The following is a 15,900-nucleotide window of genomic DNA, read 5'->3' on the forward strand; positions in this document are numbered from 1 at the left end:
ACAGCAGCCTCAGGCCCACTTCATCAATCTTGGGAATCTAGGCGTGACAGGCTGCTGAAATGTGGCAAGTCTGATGAGTTCTGAAAGAGCCAGTAAACTGGGTTACAATCAAAACACGCCAGCACATTTTCAGCACATTGCCTTTTGTCCACGTTCTATTCTGGGGATGAAGACAGGCCGTTATTGTGCAGCTTGTGTGAGGAGGCACAAACTGGGGAGCAAATCTGGTGTGTTTCAAGGCAGCTACATTGATAACATGAGTTTCTTACTGACTGACCATCAACAAGTCTGCAGAATTAGATACTTGCAGCTCTACAGTGGACATTCAGATTCCTAAACTATTTAAATGACTTCTCGGCAGTATGAATGTCATGAAACAGCAACAGTTTTCACTGAAATAAAGAGACCTTTGCAAATGAATGCATCTAAAAAAGTATGCAAAATGTAATAATGACTCCAGTGGCTCATGATTTGGACATACATTTCAGCCTGAGAACAAAGTGATTACATTTGAACTGCTAGGATTAATCTACTAAATGAATAAGGCATTTTGTGTCCAACCTTACATATGTAACTTACTAACACTTCAGATGGATTCACTGTTGCATTAGCTAGTTAGCATATGTATGCTATAAACATAATCCAAATGCTTGAGGGTTTTTTTTGTCTCTTTCTTTCAAACACTGCATTTACTACACACAGCACTTCAGTTTCTATAGTGAGAGGCTTAGTATTTGAAGTTATGTCAAACTTGACAGGCTTTATTCTCTATTAAACTCTCAGACTCACGCCTCATAGACTTGAGACTTGACTTGGACTCACAAGACATGTATGAATATTTGATATTTGATTTAAGAATATTATATTATTTAACATATTTCTGGGTATTTTGGCCTACATAGTGATCTTAGATTTCGTTTTATTTCCTTATATATCTGCCAGTGCTTTCCACATTCTATAAAATTACTTAAACTCATTAAAATGTCTAGAAATAGGCTAAATATACCTCTAATATTAAACATACAGCAATCTCATAATGAGAAGAATTAGATATACTGACTACAGTCAAAATGTTTTCACTACCATTTTTTTTATGTTAGAAACATTTTACCTGTATCTCAAACATCCACATTATAGCCACAATTCAAATATGATTCAAATGACTTTGTGTGGAAATACAGCTAATGAAAGATGCAGATAAGGATTTCATAAAGACATGTCATGTGCTAGCTAACTTCCATTTACTGGGAAATGCTAATCTAGATGCACATTTTTTCAAAGCCACTTATCCTTCTGGATCACAGGGGGTTCTGGAGTCTATTCCAGCAGTCTTTTGGCAGAAGGCAGGAAACAGACTGGTCAGGCTGGGAGTCCATCAAGGCAGACACCCAGGCATATAAATTCACACACATTCACACCAAGGAGCAATTTAGTATCTCCAATTGGCCTGACTGCATGTCTTTGTACTGTAGGAGGAAATCCATGCCAACACAGAGAGGACATGCAAACTCCACACAGATTGGACCCTGGTCATCCAGCTGGGGAATTGAATCCAGGTCCTTTTTAGTATGAGGCAACAGTAGCCATGTTTACAACGTTTACATGCAGCCTGATAATCCATTAATAATCCAACTAATAGCTCAATTGGAATAGAACATGTCCATGTATTCACCTCAATGGGTGTAGACTATGTTACGCTGGGGGGCGATGACGAGGCAGACGCATACCCTGAGAGAAGCGAGATTTATTAAGGGCAAATCCAATATAAGGGTCTAGACAGTCCAGGGTCAACGAGCCAACATGGAGAGAATGAGGGACAGATATAACGAAAATTATCACAGGAAAAACACACAATGGAGGCCTGAAGAACAACGGTAAACAATACAATACAAAGACCAAACAAAGACCAGCAAACTCACAGGGGAAAACACAGGGCTTAAATACAACAGGTTTAACAAGACACAGGTGGTGGTTAATACAGGGGTTAACAATCAGGGGCAGGGTCTGGAAACAAGGGGGCAGGACCAGGAAGAAACCAAACAAGGAATCACATGGACAAGACCAAAACAAAACAAAAGCACATGGAAGACTGGGAGGGGCCAATTGTGACCGACTAGTCCAACTGAGGCCATTCAGTATATAATTTCTATCTGATTGAATGAGGAGGGTAATCCTATAGATAATCAGTTAAATAGAAGAATAATAACCATGTAAACGCCTGTATCTGATTACATTCCCAATCAAAGTTTAAGGACGTTCTGCACATGTGCGTTCACATGATAGCAAAAGTTTATGACCTTCAACATGGTAGGAGCAGAAACTGGTCTACAGAGGAGACAAAGTTTATGCTGTGAACTTTAAAAGATGGCAGTGAGATGGGGATCTAGCTTACATGTCTCAAAACATCTTGCCCTTCCTCTTGCCCTTCTTTATTAAGTACATGTGAAGTACATTTTCTTGAGCCAAACATCATTTTATTGTAATTAAAAACAAAATAGCTCCAACTGAAAACTCAGGCAAACACACTGCTGCTTGTCTCACGCTGACTGTGCATGATGCCTGTTGTTACGGTAACGTCTACACTAAGTGTTACTCTATGTATGTCGGTAATTTTGGATCGGGTTACTTGTAAGTGTGCATGTAAACAGAGATTTTCCATCAGATTGTTGAGTAGAGTGAGCATATAAACACCTCAGTCTGAATCTATAATTGAAATGTATTGTAATGATAGTGATTTTGTTAGCTATCTAGTTGTGTTGTGTTAGTGTGTTTTTTATGCCGTGTTCTACGTATGAATCCTTCATTAGCCAATAGCATGGTTACACGTTTCTTTGAGGGGAAGAGGTTTTTTTTTTCAGTTAGTTGAGTGCTCATATTCCTCGGTGCGGTTGGTTTAGCCTATCCTGCTGCACCGAAAAAGAGCATTTACCTATTTTTGTAGGTACTGTTTGATGCAAGCTTTTAAGAACAAGTAAATCCGCCATCCGACTGGAAGTTTGACGTTGTGTGAGTCTTTCCACGCCTCCACTGACACTGAGATAGACGAACACGACAGTATTCAATCAGATTGGCAATAATTTTGCGTGTAAACACAGCCAGTGGTGCCTCCTACACCACAATGCAAAACTTTACCGTTTTTACATTTTCAAAATTTCAACTGTGAATTACATTTTTGTTTGTACATGAATAACTGTAATTCTACTGCTAATGTTAGCTATATGCTACCTAGGCGTGGTTCAGTTTTTCATTTCTATTTAGTGCAAAATGTATTCAATGTGTTTCCACTTTGTGCAAAATATATTTGAACAATCCAGGTACTAGGTAAAGAAGTGCATACAGTGTTGAGAGTAAACATATAGTGCATAGTGTGTATTGTGTAGGTTAATGCTGCATTCGACTGGAAAGTGGGAAGTCAGAGTTTAGAATTACGTCATTTTCAACCTCATTTTTGAAAGTGGAGCAAAATGTAGACAGGAAAGGGGGGTATTTTAGCAGGAATTCTCTGTTGAGAGGTTTTTTCCTCTATTTTTTCTAGATGGAGATCACAAATTCTGGTTTACAGGCTTTAACTGAATGCGTAAGAATATTGCACATAGTGCCAGAGCTTGTTTTGTTCATTGTGAAGCTCTCTGCTGTTCCACTGCAAAGGCACCATAATGAGTACATAGCATCTGAAACCAAACTTAATGAGCTCCACAACACTATTGACATCTGCATTCTCAAACACATTGGCTGGTTCAAATGAAAAGATGCTTAATTACAGATGGGTGAGTTGTTCCACAGAGTAGTAGGAGTTGAAAGATCTTACATTTTTATGGTGCTGTTAAAGCCGGCCTATTGTGTAATGTTACACAACATTGGGTTTTCCTACAGGCACGCTGCCACTCTCACAGTTGATGTTCCATCTCTGGGTGGGAGTGCAAATCCCAATTAGCCCATCAGAAGGTTGCGCCCCGAGGCTACAAATACAGTATGTTAGTACTAGCGCTGACAAAAATACAACATCTGGCCTCCCTTCAAACCCTTTCGGCCCACAGCAACACAAGAGAATACAAACGTGCCATAGCCCAGAGCATGCACTACTCAGCACTCAAACTAGCTGGCTTATGCTAAATGTGATTGTTGGATGTTTCATTTCACTGAAGGAGAAGCCTTTTGTCATTACGAAGAAACACAACCAGATGATGAAGTGCAGACCAAGGTTAACCTCTTGTACAATTTTGGTAAGGCTTTTAGTTAAGGCTGTCTGAAAACTATGGAATTACCACTACAGCTAAATCATTAAGTGTTGGTAGCTAGCTTTGTTTAGCCATTAGATTAATCTCACTTTTTCTCCTCTGTTTTGAAAAAAAGAACAAAGAGAAGCACAATTGCCTCTCTGTGCAATGAGTTTTCTACATTTTTGTTCCTTTTCTCTTTTTTCTTTTCCATTTTCACATACCTGATGTCACATAACATCCCTGCTACAAACAACACAGACCAGCACTTCAAGCCAGTCTAAGATGGCCTGGTTCTGGTTTATCTGGCCAGCCCAGCGTGGTTGACCAGCATACAAGCATACATAAGACAACACATGCTGGTTTTGTTGGTGACCAGCCAAGCTGGTCTAGGATGTTTTTTTTTTGTGGTGTAGCCAGATTTTTACTTTAGGAGGGCGACATTGGAATGGCTAGGAATACCACCACCAACTAGCCTACTAGCCTACTTTATCGTGACTACTATAACCAAAAAGCAAAAGAGGAAATAATAGGTCATTTTAAAAACAATAAACTGTACATAACTTTACATTTAATTGACTGTGTATTGTATTTACTAATACAGCTGATGGATACAGGCTAATTAAGCTTATAGGTGTCTAAGAGAAATGAATAAAGTTTTTAATGTTCTCTTCTTTTCACAGAAAACTTGTTTTGCAAAAAGCATAAATTTTACATGGTGTAAACTGGTCTCAGCACACCAGCATCCAAAACACAATATACACTATTATAATATGCATGCCAGCATGCCTCTGGTTAGTGGGAATGGAAGTTGATATTCTGTTCAACAGCAAAACCAGCATATATTGTGTTTTGGGTGCTGATATGCTGGTCAACCAGCATGACTATACTGTGTACCCAGCTTAACCAGAATTATACCAGCACTAGACCAGTATAAAGCAGCTAGGACCAGCTAAGACCATGCAAAATGTATGCTGGTTAAAAGGTATAAAGTTGTACCAGTATGAAAAAGCAAACAGGCTTTGAGGGTAAGATGACAGTTCAGCAGATGTTTGATAAAATGAGACCTTTAACCTGCTGGTTTTTGGGTTTTTTTGTTTTCAGAAATGTTGGTAGCCTATACTACTGCCAGCACATCCAAGACTGCCTGACTTCTGACTGAGACTGAATGCAATTGTGTCCCAATGTAATCCATATAGCTCCACTGTCCATAGAAGAGCGTCTAATGTGCCTGAACACTGGGAGCTGGACAACTGGATGGACAGACATTTTAACATTTATATTTTCTTGGTTATTTTCCCAGAGCACTGCATTAATAAACATTCTGAGAATCTTTTTAAGTAACTACTTTATTTCCAGTATACAGCAGGTAAATTAATTTTTTTAATGAACAAATGTGACTATAGTCAACTCCTTTTCGCAATAGTTTCTAGGTAGGTGAGCAAGCAATCCATTTTTATAAAACTGTTATTACTGTGTATGAATGCACACAAAGCTGCAGCTGTTCTGCCCGTCACCTTTTTCCAGAGGTGTGAAGTGTTTTCACAGCAGGGGGTTCTGACCCCTCCGCTTTTACCCCTCATTACTCACTAGCACCTCAACGTAGAGTCACAATGCTTCGTGCACAGAGTGTCAACAGTTTGCTAGTTCATCTGATTGCAGAGTTAATGGGGAAAAATATTTGATTTGCTTATATGAATTAAAAATGTCAGTGTTCATTTCGCTTTCACCACAGAAATGGCCACTATAGAGCCTGCAGAAAGAGGTTCAATGTTAATAAACAAGCTAGGCCTTCACTAACTCCTAACTTGAAGAAAAACAGACTGTTCCATTGTATATTCTATGCAGCTTCAAAGACCTTTGATTTCTCTGGGCATAAATACAGCCTGCACTGATGTAAAGCTTTAGACTTTGAGAGTGGTCAAACTTTTGTCACATGGTGACAAAAATAATGTGCAACCCAAATTGTGTCATGCAATGAAAGTGATTTGAAAATCACTCACGTCACAGCTACCTGAAAATCCCTCTCTGTCCACATTCACAAAAACAAATGTTGACAGAGAGTCACATTCACTAACGTCAATGTCGAAGAAGGGTCAATGACACAAAGGCCAGCAGGCTAACTGACCTCTGGGCAGGTTCTTTTGACTGACAGAAGGGGTTTTATTTGTGGTAAGTATCCTGTTGTGTCTGTTTTCTTCTTTTGAATTACTTGCTACCACTGTGTGAAGCGCCCTCTGGTATTCAGGGGTCCCATGTTGGCTAACTGCTAACTCACTTGCCATAGCTAATCCTTGCTTTACTGGTAGCAAAATGTTTATTTTAACAATTCTTCTTCTGAAAATGCTCTTTTCTAGTTTGGGAAAGGACAGTTCTCTCTTTCCATGAAACTCTTGGGAAATTGGGCAGTTTTTCAGATTGATTTAATGGTTTTCAGGGGTATCAAGGCATGCTAGCCTACAAATGTCCAACTGGGTGAACCAATTTGCAACAGTGCTACCCTGAGGCAGGCCATAGCTACACCTAGTTAGTTATGAACACTAAAGACAGAAGCTCACTGATTGTGAGTGAAGTAGCTAAACAATGAGCTTATCCTGAATTTGTATTTGAGCGTCTGTGTTACACTAATGGACAACATAACATCATAATACATTTATTTTCAGGGACCCACCCAGAATTTTAATGTTGAGACATTTATGGGGTCCAAAAAGGTTAATTAATGGGACAGGACCCCCATGGAACCCCTGTATTTTATATCTTGGTTGCTGTGTTACCCTGCAGTGTCCCATTACCCAACTACCCAATCCTGAAAAGAGCAAAACAGAAAACAGTCAGTTTGGTGGAATACAGTAGTTTAAAATGTTCTTCAAAGAAATGGCTGACAAATGATTTGTGAGGACCACAATGGAAATAAGCTAATGGTTTTGTTGTTTTTGTCTTTTTTGTCCTTAATGATTATGTAATGTTATGTTATCTATATATGTGCAGTCTTATGTATGTATTGAATATCATTAGAGTTGGGCTAAGTGGTAGGTTTAGTAAGTTTAGTATGAAATAAGCATCCAATGTGGATCATCAACAAAAGTGCCATTTTGATTAACAGTACACAGTCTATCACAAGCTGATGAAAGACTTGTTTGAACTCTTTTCAGTTTGGTTTAGCCTAGAGTCTGCTGAGATCAGCTGGCACTGGGGAATATTGTCAACAAGAGAAGGTCAAAAGGCAATGAGAGTAATACTGTGCAGTTAGGCTGTCATGTTTGCTGAGAGTGGTACTACATGTAGTGCTGTGCAAGTGTATTATGCAGCCAAGAACGCTGTTTAAAATGATTTATCTGGGCAGTAAATGTGTTTTTGTGTGTGTAGAAACAGTACAAAACATAAGAATAATTATAAACGTTACAGTAAAATTGAATTTATGTAATTGATTTTTAAACAAAAATTAAAAAACACAGGTGTCTCCATTTTTCTAGATTTTTAGTTTTTCTACATCATTTGAACAGGGAAGCAGTCCTGTACACTGTGTGAAATTTCATGATGAACAGACCAAAAAAAAGCTCCATAAATGTTTGGTATAAATTCTCCTTAACTTATATTAAAAGCAAAGAACATTTTGTGTTGTCCTGTAAAGTTAGTACTTTGGAAATTGTCCCTATTTTTCTTTGGCCAGAGATGATATGTAGGTTAGAAGAGTACTGTTAGAATGAACAGTGGTTCCTGACTTCATCCTGTGCTCAAGCCAAACCTCCCTCAGCAGCACCTTATTTAAGTTTATTGTTTATTCATAATTTGTGATTTAATTGAATGATAACTGTAAATACTACACAGCCTTGAGGAGAGCTTTGGAAATTCCTAACACACTCGCAACCATAGAGTCACAATGTGTTGTTCATTTGTATCTATTCCAATGTTATCATCAACATCATCATCATCATCATCATCATTAACCTCTTAGTCCAGATAGGGTCGTGGTTCCAATGTTATTGTTTTATTTATTTATTTAAAATAAATGCTTATGGCTCATTTAAATGGCCTGTCATTTCTCAGAACTTTGTCTTAGAGTGGTGGTCTTCTCTTGAAAATCCATCTTCCTTCAGAAAGTTCAAAGCCTAATCCTCCACCACCTGGTCCAAATAATTAATGTCTTAGAAATGTGATTCTACCAGAACTGAACTCTGCATTAGCAGATCTCACAGGAAACTGTTGTGAACCGTGACAGGCTTCAGCTGGTACAAGTAACATTGCAGTGGTTGCAAGGCTTGCATTACTGGTCCTGTTCTCTTTATGTCCTCGCACATCAGCCAATGGGCCTGCGCTGGGCTGGCATTGGGTACCTGTGGCTGAACATCTGCAGCTTACTGTTGGTCTTTGGTCACATGAGCATATTGAATTAGGCCAGTAGTTGTTCAGTCAAGAGAGGAGAATCTGATATGAACAAAGATGGGCTCAAATTAGGCTTGTTTGTTTTTCTTTTGGGTTTCTTTTTATTACTAATGAAGTCTACAGCCACTTCATGATAGGGTATTGATCAGGGCTGCCAAAATTCTGGTCCACAGGCCAAAGTTTGCCCACATGCATGTTTTATTAGGTCAACAAAAAGCTACCCTAACCCCCCCACCCCCCACCCAGTGTGAACAGATCAATTTTATGCTATGCCTTTAAAACAACTGTAACGTATTAAATTCATATTTTCCTTTTAAAATGTGTTTTGGGAACATTTAAAAACCTGATTATAAAGTTGCCTTCCTTCTTTGTTTGTATATTGCTTTGTCATTTTGACCACAGTTAATGCATTTTGGACCCTCAAGTAAAAAGTTCGTGCACCCCTGGTTTTTCATGAGGTGAGGTGCCAGTCGGCCTTCATTGGTACCAGTTCTTCAACATCATATCCCTTAAAATCAACAAACAGTGAGTAATTATTATCACACACCTCACTCCATATAGCAAAGCAGTTGATTGAACAACATGCAACTGTATGTACACCTTTGTTCCAGTAGATTTTTTCAAGGTGTTGTTTTTATGTCCAGCATTTCTCAATATAATGAGCACTTAAACAACAGCCTCCAGGAATCCATGTACATTATTACTTAAGGCCCTGTGGGTTTTCTTTAAACGAGACCAAACTGCTTGGAATATTTCTATATTCTGGGCCTCTTCCATTTAATGTTTGCCTGTCATGTGACCCTCAGCACAGGTTTGAAAATATCAACCACAATGTTTGTGAGTTTATGTAAACAGGCCTGGAGCAGTTTGGCCTGTTAATAATCTGCCTGGAGAACAGTATTTGCATTTCTCACACATGGAAAAAGCATTTAGGTCTTGGTATGTGCATGTTATTAAAAAAATAATGAAAGACATGCAGCAAACGTGCTTTTTTAAGGTTTTAAGCATCAACACATGGCAGAAAAATGTTGGCCCTATTAGGATCATCTAGTAGTGCTTCATATTCAAATTGCTTTATTGCATGTCTACATCTCTAGGTTGGAAACCTGCCAATGTCTTACAATATAAATGATAAACTGATCTGAACAACAAAAAGATGGTTGTGTGGAATTCTATATTTTTTTACTAAGAACAAGTGTTAATTGTTGGAATGCTTGGAAACATCAGATTTCCCCAGAGCAAATTTTAAGAGCAGTGAAGTAACTGGTTCTACAAGCATTAGAATCTACTGTACAGCAAGTTTCAGAACCAAGATCTGCTGCTGTCATGTGAAAACTACATCCAGTTTCTTCACCAACAAACTGTGAGAGCAACAGTGGCTGCATGTTCCAAATAATTCATGTCTATATTATATTTATCATATATTAAGTTGTTGGTGTAACGCCGGAGAGCTAGGTTGGGATAGTGTAGTGGTTAACACCTCTGCCTTTTACACTGTAGACTGGGGTTCAATCCCCACCTGGGCAAACACCCTACACTATACCAATAAGAGTCCTTGGGCAAGACTCCGAACACTGCCATGGCCTGCCTGTGTAAAAATGATCAAATTGTAAGTCGCTCTGGATAAGAGCATCAGCCAAATGCCGTAAATGAGGAGGTGGACGCATGTGCTGAGATAAGCAACTTTTATTGTGGGCAAATCCAAAGTCAGGGTCGTAACAGTCCAGGGTCCAGTAATCAAGATCAAGAGCAGGGTGGGCAGACATGATAAACACAGAATCCAAACAGCTAACAATCAAACAAACATCTAACGACAAACACCACAATCAGAACAACAATTCAAATAAAGACCAGCAACTAGACAGGGGAAAACACAGGGCTTAAATACATGAGAGTAAACGAGGGACAGGTGGAAACACAGGGGTGGAGTCATGAAACAAGGGGCCGGACTAAAAACCAAAACAAAGAAGCACATGGACACGACTGGGAAGTAAACACCACGAGCACATGGACAGGACTGGCAAGGGCCAATTGTGACAGATGGTTTCAACTCCACTATTGGCTGAGCATGTAAAGATCAGGGGTCAGCCCTGTTTACTGTAGGAATGTTTTGGGGTATCTTCTCCACAATTTTTATAACCCTTTTCATTTAATGTGAGGATCTAGACATCAGCAAATCTTGCAGGAATTCAACATTGATCACTGATGTGTCTTGTAAACAAAATCATACAAAACAAGAGAAAAGACAAGTGAAAAGTGTCTCCACATCAACCTTCTCTTCTGCACGTCTCTCTAATGTCTACTAATAGAGAAACATTTTTAAAAATATATATTTTGCTGATATATATTTTGCTTTGAAATTCTCAAACAAGCCATTCCATCTGGGTAATCTGCCAAACATTTTTGAGTTTTCGTTACCCAACTCGAGGCTGATTGGGCTGATATTTTGTGTAGTAGATTTTTCCTTTGTACCAAAACTTCATGCGCTTGAGTATTTTGCCTCATGCAGTGCCTTTTGCCCTGTCTCTTACATGAACACCTGTGCTCACTCACTCTTATACTCTAGAAATGTTATAGTCAATAGCTGCATTCATAATAGAACCAAAGAGTGGGTGAATATTCCACTAAATGAAACCATGGATGATAAGACGTATGTCACACAAACTAGGATGAAACATTTGATAGTTTGAGGCTGAGTAAAAAATATTAAAAAAAAAAATCCAGGCAAGGTGATGCTTATGTGGTATTTGTATTTCATCACTTTGTCGCTAGTTTTTATAATAACCTGATAAGACCGGACAAACTGCATTCAGCAGTTTAAAGCACTTTCTGCACTTGCGCTATGCTGCTCATATTCACAGTCAAAGTCACACAGTCAGGCAACACCTATACACAAATTACATACAAGGACAAGCACAGATAATCTCTATAGAGGAAGCATATGACTTAATTTTATGATGTACTGGCACATAATTAATTTTGTTGGCTTATAAAAACATATGTAATAAAATTCTGTTAAAGGGGATTTTTTCAAAACGTTTGAACAGTTTACTTTTTAAGTAAACAAGGTCAATCAGAGTGGTATGATGTGAAATGGTTCAATATAGAGAACTCCTTCTTTACAGTGGTGGTGATGGGAACCAGGGGTTGTAATGTCTACAACACACATATAGCCATTTTATTTACCATCCAAAATGAACAGTGAACTTTCATAAATATTTTCCTAGCTTTGTATGTAATGTTCATGATGGTAAAATAGTGATAAATGCAAAAATATATATATTTGGGGACTTGTTCAACTTTCACTGCCCTGCATGTACCTCTCCACCATGTATGTACCTAAACCATATGTTTTAGAGGCAGTAAATGCTTTGGGCACCTGAGACTGGATTCACAAAAGCATTCTTAAGAAAAAAAATGTACAAAATTTTCTAGGACTAACACTAAGAAGTTCCTAAGAATGTTCTTCAATCTAATTCTTGGAAAAAAACCAAGAAGTTCTCAAATATTCTCTTGAGATAATTTTAATTGTTTTCTTAAGATTTCTTAAGACTCTTAAGATCACAGCTAATTTGACAAAATATGAGGCAAAACCCTCCTCAGCACTCTGGGTTATTAAGACTTTTAAAACAATTTGGCCTTGATAACATTTACAATGTACTTTGAGGCAATTACATTGCACTTGTTGCTGTAAATTGTGCACTTTAATGAGTGCTGGTGACACCATGTTGGGCAATGTTACTTGGCGTCCTCACCTGATCAGGACTATTGCATAATGTGTGCTATTGCCAGTTGTTTCTAATGGATGATGTAAAAACACACACACACACAAGGTGGTAAGACTTTAGCAGTAATCTTTAACAATGTTGAGTGCCAAGCTTCCCCCACTATCCTCTCCAACTGTCACTCCACACTTTCTATAGTTAGCTAGCGCTCGTGCTAATACCACTTTCTTTGGGTGCCATCTCATACACTTGTATTTCACTAGTGCAAAGGTGTAGCATGTGATCATGTGATCATGTTACCTTCATTATTCCCAAAAAACACATGTAACAGCTGAGGTTTTCTTATTCTGACTGGCATTACTTCTTGTATTGTTTTCACACAACAACCTATTATCTGTTGCTGAAAAAACAAAGCCTTGCAGCTAACAAATGCTCCTTTGTGTTCACAGTCATTCCCATCAGAGAGTTTAATGGGTGCCAACACCAGCAGCCTGAGCAAACCTATCTTTCAAGTTTGTTTCCTTCAGTGTAGACCTGTGACAGTAACAGAGTTCTCTTATGTGGATAACCGTGTCGATAATAGCTGCAGACAATGATTAGATCAGGTTGGGCAGGTTTTCCTTTACTTTACTGTATCATCTTGTGATTTTTGACCATCCCTACACAGAAGCAGTTGCAGAAGTAAACACAGTAGGCTCATGTGAATTGAGTCTTAAACTTTGTCAAATAAAAGGACATAATAAAGCGCAGTTCAGTAAAAGTTGTGGTTGTAGTGTAATTTCAGCTTTATTTGAATTCAAGGGCTGCAACTGTAGGTTCTGTCATAGAAACACTCAATGTGTTGCAGCTGGGCTTCAGCCTGCATTACTAAGAATGGTTTGAAAGGTCAAACTAGGAAAACAGGTTAACAGAATAAAAAAATTAAAGCTTTAATAATTTATATAGTTAACTTGATCATCAATAACACACCATCTTCATCTGTAATAAGTCTAATAAGAAAGAACAGTTGCAAATGTCACAAAAACTTTACCCTCTGAGAGTTTGTGGCTGCTTAGCTTAGCTTAGCCCTTCACCTTCTCCTCTGAAACCATTTCGCCTGAGGAGATTTGAAATGACCCCCTTCTTTTGAGACTTCTCTGAAAGCTGACGCTGTTGTCTGAGGATGTCCTAAAATGTTGAAACACGAGGCCCATGAACCAGATCAGGCCAGCAGCGCAAACCTATGTGTTTTGTGAAATTATGTAAATTTTCTCTTTGTATTACCCCATTTCACAACGTGCTGCACGACAATTCCAAGCGTGCACTGCAGCATATTTATATATACATACAATAGATTTATTTATTTGATTTTTAATGCTTAATATATTCACATAATATTTCAAGGTCCATTAGTAGTGCTTATATTTTGCTGTTGGTTTTCTGGCATAATTAGAAAAAACAATTGTTACTTAAAAATGTTTTTTTTTTATTTATATAGAAACACCTTTTTTGGTCAGTGGATTTGTTAAGATTTTTTTAATACAGCCCTTTAAGTGTTTGAGTTTGTCTTCCCTGATCTAGAACTATGTTAGGTACAATAAATGTGGAATTCATGTAGGATATCATATCAACCACTGTTTAAAATTTCACTTATGTTTACATGTAAGAAAACAGCTCTCTTATTGTGGTTTTCCCAAAGTAAATCAATAATTAGTATCAGTTTAGTATCACTGGGAGTTGTTACCACAGTAATTGGATTAATCACCACCGGGCACAGGCCTACTACATTGTCCCCAAATTTAATAAAAATTTTTCACTCGTATTATGTGTCACATCTGCTAAACTAAATTCTATCGTCTAGAATCCTGAGTTCTGCACTTGTAAATACCTCATCAGCTGTACAAACTCAGAGGTGTATTTCTCAATTTCAAACACCACTTGATTGCAGATTAAGGTGTCTATACAACTCGATGTATGTGCACACATTAGGGTTGCACAATATATAACTTGTTAACCATTATCGCAATATTAGTCTTTGCAGTAGTGATACTACAGTATGCCAGTGCATTGTCTAACCAAGTACATAAGAATATAAGGTAAAAGACTACAATCAGTAAATACAGTGGTGTCAAAAAGTGTTCATCCATTTCTGATTCCATCTACTTTTGCATATTTTTCACAATTAATTGTTTCAAATAAATTTAGCGACTTGCTATAATTGTTGGAACTCTGAATTCTGAACAGGAAATCCAGCTGCAAAACTCCCCCAAAAAAGCTCAGTTGGGTTATGCAGAAACATAATCTTGTTGCTCAAGAACATGAGCATCTGAATAGCACAAAAGAAACAAAGTTAAGGGTTTGGAATGGTCTAGTCAAAGCTCTGACTTGAGCCAAATTGGGGCCCTGTGGTTGGACCTTAAATGAGCAGTTTATGCTTAAAAGCCCTCCAAAATGGACGAAGTACAGCAATTCTGCAATGTATAGTGGGCCAGAATTTCTCCATAGTTTAGAGGGGCAAATACTTTTTCACATGGATGATGTAAGTGTTGAAAAATGTTTTTCCTTCAGTTAATGAAATTATGACTTCAAAACTGTTTCATATTACTTTGTGTTCTTTCTTGTATGAAGATTTGAAAGTGTTTACTGTGATAAACATGGAAAAACAAGCAATTGGGGAGCAAGCAAATATTTTTCATGACACTATAGTAATTATGCATGGCCAAAGTTCATGCAAACCTACTTGCATCTTATAGATTAGGAAATAGTATACTTGCGGAAAAATTTACACATTTGAATTAAATTAATTCAAAGCACTGTTTCATACTAAAATCTATTTTCTATTCATTAACTAATAACCAAATGTGAATTTATTGGCAATGCTGAGAACAGACGTTGACCAGTATCTGAGAGCTAGGGTTAGGGTTAGGTTGGGGTTATGTTGTTCACAGATTAAAAGGAACTCTATTTTGCTTAGCAACTAATGTTGCCAGAGACAATTTCTTTGTGATTTAATCACACTACTCTTATTTCTTCTGCCATGTGAATAACCCAGGGTTACCTCCACACCAACTGCTCATACAACCTCTTTGGCCAACAACAGCCCATCCTCCAAAAATAAACCTGACAACTCTCTGGCACACAGTCGTGCCAAGCGCCAGGGCCAGCAGAGCAAACTCAATTGAGCCACATGTAACTTTCTCAATATTGGCCTAGACTCTCTTGCAGTAAAGCTCATCTCCAAACCTCTGACTTATCAGCACCTGTAATCCAATGCCAAATCAATTGTGCCATCAGTAAAACCGAGATATCAAATATGTCCAAGGTGATGTTTATCTATGTCATCTTCCCCTCTCTACTCCTGGAGATCTACATTTCTACAAAGTGTCTATTGGACACTGCTATTGCCCCCTACTTTGAGCTCCGCCATCACAATGGTTAGGATTGGTTTAGAAGTTTCTATCTAGCCACCTTAAGCAAATGTAATGTGGAATCTACTGCCAACAGTCAATATTGGTACATAACTCCAAGTTATGTACCAATTTTGAGTTAGGACAATACAAGTGATTTTGGGCCACAGAGAATGCAATAAAATACTT

This window comes from Pygocentrus nattereri, chromosome 9 (genome assembly GCF_015220715.1).
Source record: "Pygocentrus nattereri isolate fPygNat1 chromosome 9, fPygNat1.pri, whole genome shotgun sequence".
Classification (NCBI taxonomy): domain Eukaryota; kingdom Metazoa; phylum Chordata; class Actinopteri; order Characiformes; family Serrasalmidae; genus Pygocentrus; species Pygocentrus nattereri.